Source organism: Pelodiscus sinensis, chromosome 14 (assembly GCF_049634645.1).
Source record: "Pelodiscus sinensis isolate JC-2024 chromosome 14, ASM4963464v1, whole genome shotgun sequence".
Classification (NCBI taxonomy): Eukaryota; Metazoa; Chordata; order Testudines; family Trionychidae; genus Pelodiscus; species Pelodiscus sinensis.
In genome coordinates this window covers 17,414,182-17,430,665 of record NC_134724.1, presented here as the reverse complement: position 1 = coordinate 17,430,665, position 16,484 = coordinate 17,414,182, and the positions used below count along the sequence as shown (strand labels likewise).

Genomic DNA, 16,484 nt, shown 5'->3' with positions numbered 1-16,484 from the left:
TCTTGCAGAAGAACAGCCGTTCTTCCGCAAAAACTTGCTGGCTGTCTACACTGCACGAGCATTCTTCCAGAAGTAAATTTACAGTATAGCATTGTAAAACAGGTCTTCTTCCGGAAGAGTTATTCCTCTCCCCACAAGGAATAAGCCCTCTTGCACAAGAGCTCTTCCAGAAGAGGGCAGTGTAGACAGGCAACATGAATTTCTTGCGCAAGAAGCCCCTATGGTTAAAATGGCCATCAGAGCTTTCTTGAGGAAGAGAGCGTCTACACTGGCATGGATGCTCTTGCGCAAAAGCACATGGCAGTGTAGACCCTCTCTTGTGGAAGAGTTTTTGCACAAGAACTCTTCCGCAAAGGAGTTCTTGCACAAGAAGCTGCCAGTGTAGACATAGGCCTTATAGTTTAAAAAACAATGAGTGGTCCAGTGGCATCTTAGAGACTAACAAAAATATATACAGAAGCTTCAGGGAGTAGTCGAGTTAGTCTGTACAGGATCAACTTAAAAAACAACAAATGGTCTGGTAGCACTTTATAGACTAACAAAACATGTAGATGGTATCATACCAAGCTATAGAGACAGAGAGTACATGCTAATCTTCCTCACTGCAGATTTCTACCTCACACATCTTCCGTGAGACCAACCTAACATTCAGTGAAAGTGCCAACAGCATTTTGTGTAGATTCTTGTGTTAGTATCCTTCCTATCTATTGATATCCTATGATCCTTATCTGCTTCCTTTTAACAATCCAATCTTCAGATGCTTCTAGATTGCCAGTTCTGCCTATTTGTTTTTCCCTTTGATATTTTCATACCCTCTGCTCCTTGTTTCCCGCACCCCTCTTTTCTCCCTTCCCCCCCTTTCCTTTCTCCCCTATTGGGTCTGCATATCCTAAACTCAAAACTCCGGTCATCTGAAGAAGTGGGCTGTGCCCATGAAAGCTCATGATACCATCTACATGTTTTGTTAGTCTATAAAGTGCTACCCGACCATTTGTTGTTTTTTAAAAATATACACAGTATCATGAGCTTTCGTGGGCAAAACCCACTTCTTCAGATGAGCTTGAGGGTGAGTTTTGGCCACGAAAGCTTTTGAAACTATGAGGTGCCACAGGATTACTCATTTTTAAAGTTACAGACTAACAGGGCTACCCTTCTGAAACTATTTTTACCCTTAAAGTTGACAGTGTTTCCTAAAATCTAACCTATGTCTCCCTTGAAACAGAGTAAGCCAATTACTTCTTGTTTTCCATGTCCACTGATAGTGGGACAAGAGTCCTTCCTCACTCTTTATAACATACCTTATCATGACTGAAAATTTACCACAGCCCCACTCAGTCTGTTTTACTCAAGACTAAGCATAACTAGTTTTTTCAACCTTTCCTCTCAGGTCAGGTTTTTTAAGCCTTTTATCTTTTTTTTCATTCCTCTGGATGCTCTCTAATTTGTCCACACATTTCATAAAGTGTGGCATGTAAAAGCAGACACAATCCTCCAGCTGAGGCCCCATCAGTGCTAAATAGAGCAATCACGTTCTGTGACATAGCAGGGCCAGGAAGCAGTGGGAGAGTGCTAACAGGGGAGATATATAAACTCTCAAATAATTAAGGCATGGTTCCCTGTAGACTAACAAAGGCTATTACAGGCTAATTGAAGTAACTGTAGCTAGTTAAGGCCCTGTTAGGAACCCAATAAAAATCCCCTACCTCAGGCAGACGGGGAGTGAGGAAGGAGAGAGGAATGGAATTTGGAGGTGTGTTCCTGAGATTAATACACCCCAGAATTATATTAGCATTTTATCAAAACTGCATCACATTATTGGCTCACTCAATTAGTCACACAATATAATACCCAGATCTTCTTCAGCAGCACTACCACCCTGCTAGTTATTCCCCATTTTGCCTGGTGCATTTGGCTATGTCTACATTGGCAAGATTTTGCGCAAATATTTTTAACACAAAAGTTTTTGCGTTAAAATATGTGTGCAAGAGAGCGTCTACACTGGCATGTGCTTTTGTGCAAGAGATGTGCTTTTGCGCAAAAGCATCCGTGCCAGTGTAGACGCGCTCTTGCGCAAGAAAGCTCCAATGGCCATTTTAGCCATCGGGCTTTCTTGCGCAAGAAATTCATGTTGCCTGTCTACACTGGCCTCTTGCGCAAGAACATTTGCACAAGAGGGCTTATTCCTGAGCGGGAGCATCATAGTTCTTGCGCAAGAAGCCCTGATTTCACACATAAGAACGTCACTGTTCTTGCGCAAGAACTCCCCGCCAGTGTAGACAGGCAGCATGTTTTTGTGCAAAAGCGAGTGCTTTTGTGCAAAATCATGCCAATGTAGACGCAGCCTTTGATTTTTCCTTCCTTTCTCTGCACATATCTCTACTGAATTTCATTTTTTTTTATTTAATTCATTTGGGCATAAGATTTCGTGGTCAAAGACCCACTTTGTCAGATGCATCCAACAAAGTGGTTCTCTGCCCATGAAAGTTTATGCCATTCTTTAAGGTGTCACAGGAATCCTTGTTTTGTTTGTGTCCATCTTCGAGTAATTTCATCTAGATCACACTTAAAAACAAATCCTGCAAAATCATCTTGATTTATTTAATAAATCCCTGTGGGTTGTTTTTTATCATTCTATTTTCCAACACGATAACAGGAAACTTTATTTTGTTGCAGAGCTCTGACTGTACCCATGGGTCCTATGCTTCTGGCGGATAGTGTTCAGCCTCAGAGGCTCATTGTGTTGCACTACAGGGCCTCTTTCTCTTTAGCAGAGGCAGGGTTCACAGCCTACTGAGCTATATTCATCACAGGCTAGTCCATAATAGGCAGCTGAAACCCCTCTATATAGTCCTGGTCTCCCTATCCAGGGACAGACTCTGTAGTGGTATGGGGAGGATTTGGGGGAACCTGAGCCCACCCACTATTCCAGGTTCTGGCCCAGAGACCCTAAAGCAGCGGCAACAGATGGGGTGTATTCTACTCCCCATCTGGCAACTACTTCCCTGGGCCACTTCCCCAAGCAATCCTTCCCAGTACCTTTCCTCTGGTACCTTAGCATCTTATCCTGCTCCTCCACTGCACTCTGCCTGACTTGTAGCTCTCACCCAGACTCCTCTGACTCTCAGCACTTTGTCTCCTTCCTCCCTTCTCTCAATTAACAGAAGACGACCCCATTTAAACCAGCATCAACCGGCTCTTGATTGGCCCCAGGTGGTCTGATTAGGCTGACTCCTTAGGCTCTGGAAAGCTCCTAATTAGTTCCAGGTGTTCTTATTGGCCTGATTGTCCAGACTGCTTCTGAAACCTTCCTGCTGCTTTTAGGCCAGTTTACCAGGGAACAGAGACCTACTTAATCTAGGGCTCAGATACTTTCCTTCTAACACTCTTTTATATCCTCTGACTTGGCTTAGCTGCCTGTGATGGCACACAAGGGTGAGCAAGAACTCTTCCTACCACATGCCCCTGTCCACGTAGAAGTAAATGGGTGGTATGTGCCTGCTATTCCCAGTCCCTGAGTAGATATGTGCGAGCGGAGCAGGTGGCTATGTGCCTCTGCCATTGCAGGAGTGGGGAAAATAGGTCATGGCAGAGATTAGTAAAAAATAATTATTCCTCTGGATCAAGAAGAGAGCAGGAATGAACCATTCCTTCATGATGCTCCTCCTGGTACAAGAAACAGAGGGGTAGCCGTGTTAGTCTGAATCTGAAAAAGCAGCGAGGAGTCCTGTGGCACCTTATAGACTAACTGAAGTGTTGGAGTATAAGCTTTCGTGGGCAAAGACCCACTTCGTCAGATGCATATAAGGTGCCACAGGACTCCTCGCCGCTCCTGGTACAGTGCACCTCACACACGGAGCTTGGGGCATAATCCGTAGATCAAACTGATGTTAGTTGACTATTCCCCACTCCATAGGAAAGATCCTAAGTCCCAATGTTCCAGTTTCCCAATATCTGTGAAATGCCCATGGAGAGCAGTGAGTATACAGGGATTAGAGGATCAAAGGTGAGATCTGCCACAAAGAGCTAAGAGGAGAACTTCAGCTGCTTTTGCTGCAGAATGTTAACGAAAGACGTGAACTCAGATGGACATATTAGGTATTTATGAAACATTAGAAGTTTATAAAAAAAAAAAAAGGAGGAAAAAGATTGCCGAACTGAATATATTTCATCATGCCAGGAACACAGTAAAACAAAACAAAGCAGTCTGAGTAAATATTTAACAGAGAAAGCTGAAATTGATCCTTTTAAACATCTGTGATAACAGATTTAAATAGACTGCAGTTTCCAAGTGGGAAATTCACTCTGAACATTACCGAGGAACAACCACCACACGTCCCTATGTTCATTTTTATATGCACATCCCCAGCACCTTCTGAAAAATCATATTAAATGCATTTTGTCAGATACCTAGAATTACTAAACTGCAATGTCTCTGAGGACTCAAAGCTATTTCCTCTAGCAACCTTTCCATCCAAATGTCAGAATTAGCAGAGATGTTGAAAGTACAGCGGATCATCATAATTTTTCCTCTCAACCCTCTAGAACCAATAGTGATATCAACTTGAAACCCATACCAATAGGGATGACCACTACATTAGTGTAGGCATTTTTAATGAACAGATTTATCCACAGTTAAATTGTTCTAGCACTTGGAATTTTATTTTTCCAGCAACCCAGACACCAGAGAAACACAAAATTATCTTTGAACAAATTAATGAAATCAAACAGTTCCTTGTTCCATGCATTTAAACTGCAATTATTTGAAAAGTCAATTACTGTGAGGTCTCTTATCTATTGGAGACCAGACTAGCTTCTTCTACATGGCAGTGATAATGTAGACTGTCCTATTGGGCAACAAGACGACTAGAAACATAAGAATGGCCATACTGGGTTAGGTCCATTTAGCCCAGTATCCTGTCTGCTGACAGTGGCCAATACCAGATGCCCCAAAGGGAGCGAACAGAACAAGGAATCTTCAAGCATGCACTCTCCCGTCACCCATTCCCAGAGGCTAGGGACACCATTCCTACTCATCTTGGCTTAAGGATGTTAAGGACTAGTTGACTATCTGATAAGCAAATGCTTATCAGATAGTGAGTCAACTAGTTGACTTCCCCCCGCTGCCTCTATCAGATAGAGGCAGCAAAGGGTGAAGAAGAGGGGGTACTTCAAAGTGGCAGCCTTCAATGGTCAGTGCCGCACAGCTGATCCCCAGCTCAGCTGTGTGGCATTTCAAAGCAGCAGTGCCGCGCAGAGCCCCAAGCTCCAGCATGGCATTTCATATCAGCAGCGCAGCATGGAGCACGGGATCAGCAGGGGATCCTGAGTCTCCCACTGACCTCAGGCTCCATGAGGGTGCTTCCGCTTTGAACTGCACAAGAGCCCCGCTCTTGTACTCTTGTACATTTCAAAGCTGGCATGCTGCATGCAGCCCGGAGTTAGCGGGACTTCCCATGGCCCTGAGCTGCACACAGAGTTCCTCATTCCTCCTCTGAAATGTACAAGAGCCACAGTGGGGACTCTTGTACATTTCAAAGGAGGAATGCGGAAGTGCCTATCGACTAGTCGAGTAGTCTATGGAAATTCAATCGACTACTCAACTAGTAAATTAACTGCTAGTTAACATCCTTCTCCTGGCTAATAGCCATTGATGGACCTAACCTCCATTAATTTATCTAGTTGTTCTTGAACCCTGCTGAAGTGAGATCTTTTAAGTTTTCTTTCCTATATACCCACAACATACATAGCCAAATTCTATCCTCAGTTTCACCTCTGCAAATTCACTGAGATAACATGGCAGTCACTGAAGGCAGAATTTGGTTTACAGTGTACATGTTATATGGGATGTCTGGACAACTTACACTTTGAGGCACAGAATATTTAAAAACTTTCTTGGTCCTGCTTGTTGCATCCTAGTGTCGTCATAATATGGAGCAGGTTCCACCTCTTAATTCTACTGCTTGGTCACTTGGGATAGCAAGCTGCTATAGCTGAATTAAATGGATGAACATCACCTGAAAACATTTAGGTTCAAGCTTCATTCTCCTAATGGTTTCTGAAGGGATGTCGAAGAGTACAGAATCACTGTTCTACACTCTTGCATTCATATAATCTGCTGTTCTCATTCATCTCTGAGATAGTCATGGAAAAGTGAAAGGCCTCCTTTATCTAGCCTAAACTAGAAAGCCTAGCACTGAACACAGTGAGCCAGAAATAATTCTTATATCTGGAACTAACCAAAGATATAAATTAAAAGACTATCTACACCACAGAAACTTTCTTGCTACAAGAACAAACAGTTCACAAAGCCCTAGGCAACTTTTTCACTGGAACAGCAGCAATGGCAACTGGCGGGCGTGTCTGGAAATTATTGCTGTTAACATTCCTTTATTTATACAATATGCCATGAGGATCATAAAACCCACAAGACTGCTGAAAAATAGGTCTCACATGCTGATTTGGTAGTGTCGCTAAAATGAGCCAAATCTCCTCCAGAATTCAGTTATAAATAGGGTAAAATGTCTTGCCAGGATTGGACACTTCTACAGCAAAACCAGGCTGAAATCTGAATCCCTGCTGTTCACAGTAACTACTTTTGTAATTGCCCTCTGAGAGAAGGGGGCGACTGTACATAAAAACACAGGCCACATCCTGATCAAACAGGGATGGCTTAGTACGTCAGCTTCTGCTCTTAAACACTCCAGCTCCCTGGAAACACAGGTTCAAATTCTGGCATGGTGACTCATCTCTTCATCCGTCTAAAGTAGATACACTGAGTATGGGGATGTTCTGAATGAGAACTTTAAAAAATTGAAGTTTCGACTGCTATGCTTGGGACTTGGAAGATTTCATGAAACTTTTCATAAGAATGGTGTTTTTCTTTATGTAAGTTTCTCCTCCTCTTGGGTAGCATGCTATTAACTCTTTAGCTGCCAACATCTATTGCAAAGGTAGCTGCAGTTCACCATTATCATATGAAAATAGTTAATTAAGAATGATGGCTTTACTTCAAGGTAAAAGCATTATATAAATATAAACTACTGTAACTACCAATCTGCAATTAGTTACTGATAATCTTATGATCTGCCCACCAGCCAATACTGTCATCATAGGCACGGAAAGTAGGGGTGTAGTAGGTTTTGCACCTAACTTACCTGCACCCAGGTGCCAGCTCCAAGTGGCCCCTCCAGGGTCCCACCGGCTTTGCCCCTGTCTCCCCAGGTACTGCAGCCTGCCATCCCCTGGATGCAGGCCACCAGTCCTGGAAGCTTTGCTGCCTCCTCCATCTACGGCTAAGTTGCCAACTCTCCTGGACCAGACATACTGGATACCATTTGCGGTAATGGCTTTCAGTCCAGGAGAGCTGGCAAACCTAGGTGTGTTCCCAGCCTGGAGTGGTGAGGGGCACAAACAGGTATGTGGAGGTACAGCTCAGAAATCCTACCTTAAAAATAGCTCCAGCACCAATGACTCATTATACCAGGCCCAGCTACCTTGCTATAAGGCTGTATGCTCCAAGTAGAAAGAGCTGGATTTGGTTTGCTTCTCCATCACTTCCCAGGCTGCAAAGCCTGGGAACCTTTCCAAGGTACATGGAGTCACAGAGTTTCATCATGTACATAAAACAGTTCACAAGCTCAGAAAGGGAAATAAACCATTGCCCCTAGAAACAAGATTACACACTGCCAGCACTATACCACCTCCCTGGTATGGAACCAGCCCTGATAAACATGTACTCCACGGTATCAAATGCTACAGAATAGATTTTGATTTTCCTGATTGTCTTACAAGCTCTACAACAGCACATTTATCAGAACAGAACTTGGTTCCTTTAAGGCGTTTCCCTAACAGGAATCTGACACTTAAAAGCAGAAGGAAATCTAGACGAGCTTTATCTTTGGTCACACCAGATAAAACCCATAAGAGAGTCCATCGCTGGAGCCACTCCTGATTCCCAGAACAACATTCAAAAACTACTTCCAAGGGTACCCAACATACTGTACTTTCTAGGGGGAAACTTTTCTTCCTCTGAATTTCAGGCACTGGAGTTTATTTTTTAGCAGGCTAATTTGTACAGCCAAAGAATCTGAGCCAATTCTAAATTCTTACTAGACCAAGAGAAGATCCTTTCCGGTTATGGAGAAAGATATCCTGTAAATTCACTCAGTGGATGTTTTCTTGCTTTCATTTTCATTCATCAATTATTTATTATTAATTATTATTACTACTACTACTACTGGTTTGGTACCAGGGGAGGGTAAAGAAAATGGAATTTTCTAGCATGATATTATCAGACAGCCTCAAATAGGCGTCCAAATGGACTCCCCACTCTTCCACAGACAACTGAGTAAGGGCCTCATGCAAACTCCCTTTTAAGTAATCAGAAATCTCTCTGCTGAGGTCAGTGGAAAGTGGATCAAGTCAGAGTCTACACATGAGCAAGCACAAAAATATCATCCACATGCATACACTGTTTGTGCACCTATTTTTTTTTGCACAAAATCAGAGAACGCAGCAGGAGAGATGACATTAAGTAGAATGCTGGACAGTTAATCCTTTTAAACCCCGAGTCAAATTTTCAGAAAAGCCTTATTTGATCTAAAGGAGAATACACAGTGTAGTTATAGCCATCTCAGTTCCAGAATATTTAGAGACACAAGGTAGGTGAGATAATATAACTGCAAGCTTAAAAAGCTAAAAAGTGGAAAAATCAACACAAGAATACTGCTTGACATTACAGAGGTTCATCCAGTCAAAAGATATTATTTCACCCACTATGTCTCTCTAAGGCTATGTCCAGACTTCGCTGAAGTTCCAAAAGAGCATATGCAAATTCCCACGGGAATTTGCATATCTTCTTCTGATCTCACTTTCAAAAGTGGAGCTTTTGAAAGTGAAAGTAGTCAGGACGTGGGTTTTTTCCAGCAACCTCCCCCTTTTTCGAAAAGCCGCATAAGCCTCATTTTTTGAGGAAAAGTGGCTTTTCAAGAAAGGGGGGGGGGGTTGCTGAAAAAAACTCCTGCATCCCAACTACTTTCCTTTTCAAAAGCTCTGCTTTTGAAAGTGAGATCAGAAGAAGATATGCAAACTCTTTCGGAACTTCAGCGGAGCCTAGACGAGCCCTTAAAGAGAATACTTACTCCTAAATCTCTCTCACGTGATGTTATTTACAGTATGTAGAGCACATATAATATGTTTAGTGTGGTACAAAATATCTTCCTTGCTGCTGCTCTGTTGGCCCTCTGGGTATCAGTACTGTATTCTACTGATTTTTGCCACTGTTGGGGGGGGGGGCAGTAATTATTTTTCACAAGCTGACTCTGTCTACAACATCAAAACTGTGCATATGCTCATGCATGCTGTGTAACAGAATACTTTGCAAATGGACATAAAATTTAATATGAATGCTGTTGCTGAAGCCATCATCATATGAAAAATTTGCCACTTCAGAATCTGTAAAGCAAGTTCCCCAAACCATATGTCTATCCTTACATAAACTTCCATAATACTAATTAAATATTTTTCTGTAAACCTGTCGCAGAAAATATTTTCTTTAATTCTTATAAAGGCACTTCTCAGGTCAACTATAGCTCCAGGGTCTGTCACTGTTTCCATTATGAAGCCCTACTTCTAGTTATTATAAAATCCAGCTATAAAAATTTGTGCCAAGATTAAACTTGGCATGTGAATTCTCAGAGAACCAAAGTTAAACTCAGCAACTAAATTAATCACTGTTAAAGTCAACATGGAGGGATAGTCCCTTCAGATATCCCTGTGCATCTAATGTTGGAAGAGTTGTGAGGCATGAAGTTTGGTGCTCTTTCTGCATAGCACATGGTCTTAATATTTCTGTCTGCATCCCTTTCAGGCCAAAATGCCCACCTTAGCAAAAAGGTCACTATATGGTATATGGTTAGATAAATTCCTCTCCGTTAAATTGCCTCCAAAGAGGCAGTAATCTTGTGTCTCCATACAGATGTGGCTTCCAGAGTCTCTCAGATCACAATTTCATCCCCCGTTACACCCAATTTAACTGGCTAACTGAGAATTCTCCCATTCAGTCAGGATCCATGTGATATACGAACATACTACAAACTTAGTCCCTGATCCCACGTTGGGAAGGGCTAGTACAGCCCCTTGCATCTGTACAGTATTATCAACTGCAATGGGACTCTCCAAGAGCAGTTTTCACCAGCTAGATTTTAATTGAGGAGTCATTTTAACTGTTTGGATAATTTCCTTCTTGGAATTTACTCACTCATCTAGCACACAAATACCTTCTTCAGAAGCATTGTCTGTCACTACCACATTTCAGTCTCTACCTTTCCTAGCTCATTTTGACCCATGTTCGCTTGGTGCTACAACGTGTTATCGGTTACCCTCTGATAAACATGCAGACAGCTGTTCCATCCCCAGACCAAATACATACATACATACATACATACATACGTGTGTGTGTGTGTGTGTGTGTGTGTGTGTAAAATCTCCCCCCGTGGGAATAAAAACACATAGAAATCAACTTCTTGATTTTTGTAGAAAGCCAAAGATGGGTATAGCTTTCAACTCTAAAGGAAAATGAAGGCCAAAAAGGGAAGATGACTCTCTTTACTCCTTGCACTTGTTTTGCCTATTTAGACACTTTTATGCTGCCCATTGCTACAACATCTATAGCAGGGTTTTTCAACCTTTTTTTATAAAGTATCCCTTAAAAAAAAAAAAAAGAGCAAGTACCCCCAGTACCTACAGCTTTCAGACACACAACTTTTTTTTCTACTATTGCAACACATTTGTTTAAACAACTTAATCGTAGGCAGGCAGGCGATGAAATTTTGCGGTGTAAAAAGTACAAAAATAATAAAGCGCTGTAAAACTTAAAACTAAAATTCAGTTTTCTCCAGGTTTCAGTTGTGTTGCTGTACCCCCCAGACTTCTCTCAAGTACCCGTAAGAGTACTGGTACCACTGGTTGAGAAACACCGATTTATAGCAACTGTAATACCATTAATGAGCCTTGCATGTAGTTATACACATACATGAACAAGCAACCCACTGCCCTCCCATGGTTTGGAAGACAATAAAATGCCACTACTAACCTGATGAAGTGAATCAAGGGCTAAATAAGTTTGTTTCTAGCCACACCCTAGATAACAAATTATACCAACCAGTCATTGGAAAGAAGTCACAAGCTTTCTAAAACTAGGGTGACCATCCATCCCATTTTTACCAGGACTGCCCTGTATTTAAGATGTCTTCCAAGCATCGCAACTTTTTTTTTTAAAGGGGCAACACGTCCTGTATTTGCACACTCCCTGCTGGTCTTTGAGTTCCACAGTCAGCGCAGCCGCAGAAGTCTCCTGTTTGTGGTTGGCAGTAAAGCAGGCACCAGCATGTGGTGTCTGGAGTCAGGCAGAGTGCGACGGAAGAAACATAGAAAGAAACCAGGGAGTAGTGTCTTCCCTCCTGTGCACCCTAAAGAAGGAAGTCTGAAGCCCCATTCCAAAGCACCCCCTCTGTGGAGTTGAAGCCCCATTCTCGAGCTGAAGTCCCGTTCCTGGGCAGCCTCCACCCCACCCATTCCCCCTCTCCCCACTGTGGGACTGGAGCCCTGAGTGCAGGTGCGTGCCCTTCCCCCCCCCTCCCCCGACAGCATGCAGAGGGGCTGAACTTCATCTCTGCAGCGGCGCAGAGTGAGCGAGGAGCCACTGGAGCCCGAGTACTGGCGGCTCCCCCACACACACACACTCTGGGGCTGAAGCCATGAGTGCAGGCAGCTCTCCTCCCCTCCCCCAACATCCCGTATTGGGCATAGGGAAATATGGGCATCCTATCTAAAATGTAAGGGGAAAGTCCCCACTATCCCCTGCAACTTCATGCCTTTAAACGACTGCAGAATCTAACTGAGGTCAGGTTAAAAATTCAACGCTACAGAAATCTTGTATCCCGTATTTCTGACAGTGATTCCTTCCAAGGTATTGGATAGTCACATTTAGTGCTAACCGTACGGACTAGGGATGTAAAAAGTCCTTTTAAAATGTAACTGTGTAACTGCTAAAAATCCTAGCCGTCACGCGCTGCGGTTTAAAGCTTAAATAAGCTTCATTCTGCAAAACCCGCAATAAAGTCTCCCCAGGAGCAGGGCTGGCCAGGGCTCCCAGCCCCACTCCTGAGGAGCCAGCATGGAGAGGGAGAGGGAGAGTGGTGGGGGCGGGCGGAGGCTGGGCCAGGCTGCAGTGGGCACTTTGGGGCTGGAGCAGCCCCCTGCCTGGGGTGGGCAGAGAGCTGTTCCAGTCCCTACCAATTAACCATGTACATCCCTAGTACAGACTCCACGATGCACATTAGAAAGGCAGAGGCATGCCAGCATGAGGCTGCACTTTTCCTCACAACAATGGAAGTAAGATGCAGGTGGACAGATTGGTTCCTGGTTTCAGTCTCCTTCTGCTGGTGGCACTCTCTGGCCAGAGATCAGGCTGATGTCCCAGATGTGAAGCCCAGAATAGTTGGTATGGCCCTTGATTTTCTCCTCAGACTGTCACTGTCCTTACTCAGAGTCTCTTCTTTGGTAGTGAACAGTAGGACAACTTCTTTGTATCACATTCACCTTTCCTCAATGAAACCACCTCCTATTTCTCCTGTTCGCATGGGATCAGGAGGGGAGAGCTTTTCACTCTCTTTGGGCAGAAAGTATCGATAGTTTAGGTCTCTAGGACTCTGTCTCTGTGTCCCAGTCTCATTCTCAGTTATTTCATCTTTGGATGCAGAAGTGAGAGAGAGAGCTAATCTTTCACTGTCTGAATGTTGCACTCACCAATCAATGACAGACCCAGAAATGCTCACAACATGTAGTGGCCTCTCTGTGTCCAGGGATCACTAACAGGAGGGGCCAGGTGAGAAAGCCAGAGCAATATAACAACAACACCGAGCATTCATATCCTAGTGTCATGCATATACCAGAGGCTACTACTTGTCATCCGATCCAGGACAATAGTATTGTGTTTGTGGCATGCTGTTGTGTCTGCTCCCAAACCTCAACAAGTGAAAAAAAGAGGTTTATTGGGATGAGGAAATGAACACTTAAGGGGGATGGGGAGAGAGAATATTAAAAAAATAATAACTTTCTAAACCAAACTTTCACCTGAAAATCCCTGTGGTTTCCCTGAGTGGTCCCTCTGAACAACAGCTGGTGACCATGGAAGGATGTGGGATTTTCCTGCTGCCTGTGGTGAACTGTACTTTTAGCAGGAAATCAAACAAGCAGCTGGCTGGCTTGCAGTTTGTTTCTCTTTCAAGACTTGCATTGCCCTTTGTTCTCTATAAAACAGCAATCTTGGAAAAGAAAATGACACTTGGGGACTGCCCACGTGGTTTGATAAATACTAGCTGGAGGCAAACATTTCTCTGCGTGGTTCTTTTAAAAATATTTAATTCATCACTAAATTATTTCATTGCACTGATGTAGAAGTTCCAACCTGCTGCTGAATTCAGCCTGGCTCATGCTGGAGAAAGGGTGGTGTCTTACTGCATAGATTAGGTGTAGTGCATTTTAGAATATATATGGCCAAACTACTCAGGGAATGAGAGAGACCAAGGTGTAACAATGAATACTCTTGGAATACAATAGCATGCCAACTTATAAATGGATTGAAATTGATCTGACTGTCTGAAAGGAATATAGCTAATTTTAGTTCATGGTAGACTGCCGAAAACCTATTTAACTTTAAAACTGAATTTTGAGAGTTGGTTGCTGTCTGAACTAACAACCTTATAATGTAAATGCCACTAGTGGTGCCTTGTTTTAAGAAAAAAAGATTAAAACTTCACTGCAAGAATATTTGAAAAGTATTTTCATTTAAGCTAGGTCTACACTACACTTCTTTTTCGGAAAAAGTCACATGAATTGCGCTTCACAATTTACATACCTTTTTCCGAATGTTTTTTCAGAAAAGCATTCCAAAATTTGGCCCATCTACACTGGACCAAATTTTGGAAAAACCTCCTCCTTCGGAAGAGCCCTTCTTCCTTGTGAAACAAGGTTTACAGGGCTTCCGAAAGAGTGCATCTGCTCTTCCGCAAAAAATGTTGGAAGAGCAGACATGTTCCCTGGATGCAACAGAGTTTTTCCAGGATGAAAAAAACTCCATAGTGTAGACATAACCTTACTTTAGAGTCTAAAGTTTAGACTATGGACAGCAGCATTAATTCCTTGTATTGTCAGAGCACCAAGGAACCCCAGTCAGGGACCAGCACCACACTGCACTATCCGTGTGAAACACAGAACAGAAAAACAGTCCTTGCCCCAAATATCTTTTAATCTAAAAATATGACAAAAGACTGCAGATGAATGCAAACAGATGAGAAAATAAGAAAACAATCAGACTAGTCTCATAAAAACTCCAATTAAGATCCCAGAAATACCCTAAAAGATTGTGAAAACAACTTCATGCTGTCCTGTGGTACCTTAGGCTATGTCTAGACTGCAAGCCTCTTTCGAAAGCGGCTTTTTTGAAAGTATTTTTTTGAAAAAGCCTCTTTCGAAAAAGAGCATCTAGAATGCAAGCAGTACTTTCGAAAAAGCAAGCCGCTTTTTCGAAAGAAAGCAGCGAGTCTGGATGCTCTCTTTCTAAAAAGCCCTGTTGTCATTCAAGAACGCCTTTTTTCGAAAGAGCACTTTTGAAAAAAGGCATTCTTCCTCGTGAAATGAGGTTTACCGCCGTCGAAAGAAAAGCTGCGTTCTTTCGATTTAATTTCTAAAGAACGCGGCTGCAGTCTAGACGCAAGTGAAGTTTTTTCGAAAAAAGGCTACTTTTTTCGAAAAAAACCCTGAGTCTGGACACAGCCCTGGAGATTAACAAATGAATTAGGTCAAGAACTTTCATGGGAAAAACCCACTTCATCAGATGAGCTGGAGCCTCCAACTGTGCAGTGCTGGGAATTGCATGTACACATTAGACATGTAGTGGAGCCTCCAACTCATTTGATGACGTGGGTTTTACCCATGAAAGCTCATGACCAAATAAATTTGTTAGTCTCTAAGGTGCCATAGTCTCTAAGGTGCCACAGGACTGCTTATTGTTTTTTCAGTTTCAGGCTTGATGCGTTTAATAGTACATGTCTAACGTGTACATGCAATTCCCAGTACTACATGGGGAAAAAAAAATCAGGCTGATGAATGTGTTTATGGCTAGAGAGATACTTAACTGGCCACGTGAAGATGCAGTCCTGGCTTTATATATGCAATTGTGATAACTCTACACAGAAACCAGGATCACAACATCTAGCCAGACATGCTCTCAACATAGGTCAGAACAGCCTGTCACCGCTCATCTGCACCAGCTTGTAATGGCTCCAAATCCACACACACCCCTTAGCAAATTTCCCATACACATTATGCCCCCTACACTACAGGAAGGGCTGGTGTAGGGACAGTTAATCAGATTTTATGCCAACTGAAAATGTCTTTGAACTTAAAGGATCCTCAGCTATCTATTTAGTGTAGAGATAAATCCTTTTATGTTGCTCTAGTAGCTCAAAGGGACTTTTCTGGGGAGAGGATTCAACCTCAAATGTATTTGGTTTCTTAATTTTTTTTCCTCCATGCAAAGGCTGGCTCAACAAAAAAGGAGCACAAGTTTAAAACTGCATGACTATATTAAGAGTTGAAATTTCAAAAGTGCCTCAGCATGTATCGAACGTTGCTCCCATTTGAACAGAGCTAAGCATCTTTGAAGATCCTTCCCTAAGCATTAAGCAAATCTCTGGGATAAATTGTTCTTAAAAAGGGAATGCTCTGTATTAAGTAGGGATGTGAAAGGTTAATTGGTAAACATCACCCTAAATGGGTGATGCTTACTGGCTCTGGTTAAGTGGCAGAGGCTAGTGAAGTCCCCAGCCTGGATCTTGCATTAGCCAGTTAACTGATTAGCCGGAATTTTATGTTCCTAGTCTTAAATGCTATATTCAATGGGAGTGTGTATGCTGTACTTTCATTAAACAAAACACAAAGTTTTAGAGCTATATGGCTCTTAGTGGTTTGCATGGGTTCCTGTCAACAATTGCTTGGGTTTGATCCATATGGATGTTCACAGTTGAGTTTCACTTTGAGTTTCTGATTTGACTAAAGCAAATCTTTCGTTGCCAAAACCACAAGACTCCAAAACCCTATGAAACCATGAGTTTGGCACCTCCTTGATATGGAAACTGTAAATTGTGCCCCGGTTCATTTGAAACTGGGCCATATGCCTTTAAGTTATGAAATACAGCAAAACTGCCAGCAAACCAGGTCAGTTTGAGGTCCTAAGGAAGTGAAAGCCATGCGTGTTTTCCCTTGTTTGCAGTTTTATTATAAATATTTTGCTAAGCTCTGGTATTCTTTAGCCTGTGTATTCCTCAGCTATACATACACCGAATGGGTAGGAAACCAGAACAAGCCTACACATTCTTTAAGAAATTGCAGTTTTCTACTTCACAAGTTTCAGTTAAAATTGG

General features: G+C 42.6%; 1 protein-coding gene across 9 annotated transcripts in view; it reads right to left on the bottom strand.

Moving 5' to 3' along the window:
• The window catches only part of ARNT2 (aryl hydrocarbon receptor nuclear translocator 2), a 174,826-nt gene that overhangs the window by 88,904 nt on the left and 69,438 nt on the right, over nt 1-16,484 (bottom strand). The window lies entirely within an intron of this gene.